Below are 4,843 nucleotides of genomic sequence, written 5' to 3'. Positions count from 1 at the left end.
AGAATTCTGAGATGTTTCAAAATTCTAAGATTTTTGAAATTTCAAAGATTTTTGAGAATTCTGACATTTTTGATATTTCTGAGAATTCTGATATTCCTGAGATTTTTAAGAATTCTGAGATTGTTGAAAATTCTTAGATTTCTGAGAATACTGAGATTTTTGAAATTTCTAAGATTTCTGAGATTTCTGAAATTTCTGACATTTTTGATGTTTCTGATATTTCTGAGATTTTTCAAATTTCACAACTTTTGAGACTTTTCTATTTCTTAGATTTTTGACAATTCTTAGATTTTTGAAAATTCTTAGATTTCTGAGATTTTTTAAAGTTCTGAGATTTTTGAAAAATTCCTAGATTTCTGAGAATTCGGAGAATCTTGAAATATCTGAGATTTCCGAGATTTCTGAGAATTCTGTAAAATCAAAGAAATCCAAGAATTCAAAGATATCTGAGATTTCTGAGATTTCTAAGATTTTATTAAAATTTTGAAGTTTCTGAGAATTCTGAGATTTCTGAAATTAATGAGTTTTCTGAGATTTCTGAAATTTTTTTTCTGCGATTTTTGAAAATTGTAAGATTTTCGAAATATCTGAGATTTTTGAAAATTTTGAGAATTTTATAAAATTCTAAGATTTTTGAAATTTCAAAGAATTCTGAGAATTCTGAGATTTTTGAAATTTTTGAGATTTTTCGAAATTCCTGAGATTTTTTAAAATAAAGAGATTTCTGAGATTTCTAAGATTTCTGAGGTTTTTGAAAATTCTTAGATTTCTGATAATTCTGAGATTTTTGAAAAATTCCTAGATTTCTGAAAATTCTGAGATTTTTGAAATTTCTGAGATTTCCGAGATTTCTGAGAATTCTGAAAAATCAAAGAAATCTAAGAATTCAAAGATATCTGAGATTCCTGAAATTTCTGAGATTTCTGAGATTTCTGAGATTTTATTTAAATTTTGAAGTTTCTGAGAATTCTGTTATTTCTGAGATTTTTCAAATTTCACAATTTTTGAGATTTTTGAATTTCTTATATTTTTGAAATTTCTGAAAATTTTTAGATTTCTGCGAATTCTGAGATTTTTTGAAATTTTTGAGATTTCTGAGATTTCTGAGATTTTTAAAAATTCTGAGTTTTTTGAAAATTCTAAGATTCTTGAAAATTCTGAGATTTTTTAATTTCAAAGATTTCTGAGATTTCGGAGATTTATGAGATTTTTTTAATTTCTGAGATTCCTGAGATTTTTGGAATTTCTGATTTTTCTGAGAATTCTGAGATTTCTGAAAATTCAAAGATTTTATAAATTCTGAGATTTTGAAAAATTTCTAAGATTTCTGAAACTTCTGAGATTTCAAAAGTTTTTGAAAATTCTGAGATATTTGAAAAATCAAAGAACTATGAGATATTTGAGAGTTTTGAAAATTCTGAGATTTTTGAAAATTCTGAGATGTATGAGATTTCTGAGATTTTTTAAAATTCTTAGATTTCTGAGATTTTCGACAAATCTTAAAATTCTGAGATTTTTGAAGTTTCTGAGACATCTTAAATTTTTTTGATTATTGAAATTTCTGAAATTTATGAGGTTTTTGAAATTTCTGAGATTTTTGAAAATTCTAAGATTTTTGAGAATTCTGAGATTTTTTGATATTTCTGAGATTTATGAGATTTCTGAGATTTTTAAAAATTCAAGGATTTCTGAGAATTCTGAAATTTTTGAAATTTTAAAGAATTCTGAGAATTTTGACATATTTCATATTTCTGAGCTTTCTGAGATTCCTGAGATTTTTTAAAATTGAAAAATTTCTGAGATTTCTATGGTTTCTCAGATTTTTGAAAATTCTAAGATTTCTGACAATTCTGAGATTTATGAGATTTCTGAGATTTTTAAAAATTCTGACATTTTTGAAATTCTTAGATTTCTCAGAATTCTGGGATTTTTGAAATTTTTGAAATTTCTCAGATTTCTGAGAATTCTGAGATATCTCAGATTTCTGAAATTTTCGAAAATTCAAAGATTGTTTTAAATTCTGAGATTTTTGAAATTGCTAAGATTTTTGAAATTTCTGAGATTTCCAAAATTTCTGAATATTTTGAGATTTGTTAAATTTCAAAGATCTATGAGATGTCTGAGATTTCTGAAATTTATGAGATTTTTAAGACTTCTGAGATTTCTAAGATTTTTGAAAAAATCTTCAAAATATCCGAAAATTCTGAAATTTTAGAAATTTCCAAGATTTCTGAGAGTTTAGAGATTCCTGAGATTATTGAAAATGTTAAGATGTTTGAAATTTCTGATATTTTTGAAATTTTTAAGATCTCTGAAATTTTTTAGATTTTCGAAATTTCTGAAAACTCTGAGATTCAAAGATTTATGAGATTTTTGAAAATTATGATATTTGTTAAAATTCTTAAATTTCTGAGAATTCTGAGATTTTTTAAAATTCTCAGATTTTTGAAATTTCAAAGATTTTTGAGAATTCTGACATTTTTGATATTTCTGAGAATTCTGATATTCCTGAGATCTTTAAGAATTCTGAGATTGTTGAAAATTCTTAGATTTCTGAGAATACTGAGATTTTTGAAATTTCTAAGATTTCTGAGATTTCTGAAATTTCTGACATTTTTGATGTTTCTGATATTTCTGAGATTTTTCAAATTTCACAACTTTTGAGACTTTTCTATTTCTTAGATTTTTGACAATTCTTAGATTTTTGAAAATTCTTAGATTTCTGAGATTTTTTAAAGTTCTGAGATTTTTGAAAAATTCCTAGATTTCTGAGAATTCTGAGAATCTTGAATTATCTGAGATTTCCGAGATTTCTGAGAATTCTGTAAAATCAAAGAAATCCAAGAATTCAAAGATATCTGAGATTTCTGAGATTTCTAAGATTTTATTAAAATTTTGAAGTTTCTGAGAATTCTGAGATTTCTGAAATTAATGAGTTTTCTGAGATTTCTAAAAATTTTTTTCTGAGATTTTTGAAAATTGTAAGATTTTCGAAATATCTGAGATTTTTGAAAATTCTGAGAATTTTATAAAATTCTAAGATTTTTGAAATTTCAAAGAATTCTGAGAATTCTGATATTTTTGAAATTTTTGAGATTTTTCGAAATTCCTGAGATTTTTTAAAATAAAGAGATTTCTGAGATTTCTAAGATTTCTGAGGTTTTTGAAAATTCTTAGATTTCTGATAATTCTGAGATTTTTGAAAAATTCCTAGATTTCTGAAAATTCTGAGATTTTTGAAATTTCTGAGATTTCCGAGATTTCTGAGAATTCTGAAAATCAAAGAAATCTTAGAATTCAAAGATATCTGAGATTCCTGAAATTTCTGAGATTTCTGAGATTTCTGAGATTTTATTAAAATTTTAAAGTTTCTGAGAATTCTGATATTTCTGAGATTTTTCAAATTTCACAATTTTTGAGATTTTTGAATTTCTTGTATTTTTGAAATTTCTGAAAATTTTTAGATTTCTGCGAATTCTGAGATTTTTTGAAATTTTTGAGATTTCTGAGATTTCTGAGATTTTTAAAAATTCTGAGTTTTTTGAAAATTCTAAGATTCTTGAAAATTCTAAGATTTTTTAATTTCAACGATTTCTGAGATTTCGGAGATTTATGAGATTTTTTTAATTTCTGAGATTCCTGAGATTTTTGGAATTTCTGATTTTTCTGAGAATTCTGAGATTTCTGAAAATTCAAAGATTTTTTAAATTCTGAGATTTTGAAAAATTTCTAAGATTTCTGAAACTTCTGAGATTTCAAAAGTTTTTGAAAATTCTGAGATATTTGAAAAATCAAAGAACTATGAGATATTTGAGAGTTTTGAAAATTCTGAGATTTTTGAAAATTCTGAGATGTATGAGATTTCTGAGATTTTTTAAAATTCTTAGATTTCTCAGAATTCTGAGATTTTTGAAATTTCAGAGATTTCAGAGATTTCTGAGATTTTTAAAAGTTCTGATGTTTTATAAAATTATTAGATTTTTGAAATTTCAAAGAATTCTGAGAATTGTGATATTTTTGAAATATCTGAGATTTTTAGAAATTCCTGAGATTTTTAAAAATTGTGAGATTGTTGAGATATCTAAGATTTCTGAGATTTTTTAAAATTCTTAGATTTCTGAGATTTTCGACAAATCTTAAAATTCTGAGATTTTTGAAGTTTCTGAGACATCTTAAATTTTTTTGATTATTGAAAATTCTGACATTTATGAGGTTTTTGAAATTTCTGAGATCTTTGAAAATTCTAAGATTTTTGAGAATTCTGAGATTTTTTGATATTTCTGAGATTTATGAGATTTCTGAGATTTTTAAAAATTCAAGGATTTCTGAGAATTCTGAGATTTTTGAAATTTTACAGAATTCTGAGAATTTTGACATATTTCATATTTCTGAGCTTTCTGAGATTCCTGAGATTTTTTAAAATTGAAAAATTTCTGAGATTTCTATGATTTCTCAGATTTTTGAAAATTCTAAGATTTCTGACAATTCTGAGATTTATGAGATTTCTGAGATTTTTAAAAATTCTGACATTTTTGAAATTCTTAGATTTCTCAGAATTCTGGGATTTTTGAAATTTTTGAAATTTCTCAGATTTCTGAGAATTCTGAGATATCTCAGATTTCTGAAATTTTCGAAAATTCAAAGATTGTTTTAAATTCTGTGATTTTTGAAATTGCTAAGATTTCTCAAATTTCTGAGATTTCCAAAATTTCTGTATATTTTGAGATTTTTTAAATTTCAAAGATCTATGAGATGTCTGAGATTTCTGAAATTTATGAGATTTTTAAGACTTCTGAGATTTCTAAGATTTTTGAAAAAATCTTCAAAATATCCGAAAATTCTG

Source organism: Anopheles maculipalpis, chromosome 2RL, assembly GCF_943734695.1.
Source record: "Anopheles maculipalpis chromosome 2RL, idAnoMacuDA_375_x, whole genome shotgun sequence".
In the NCBI taxonomy this organism is placed as follows: Eukaryota; Metazoa; Arthropoda; class Insecta; order Diptera; family Culicidae; genus Anopheles; species Anopheles maculipalpis.
Note: the sequence above shows the minus strand (reverse complement) of the source record.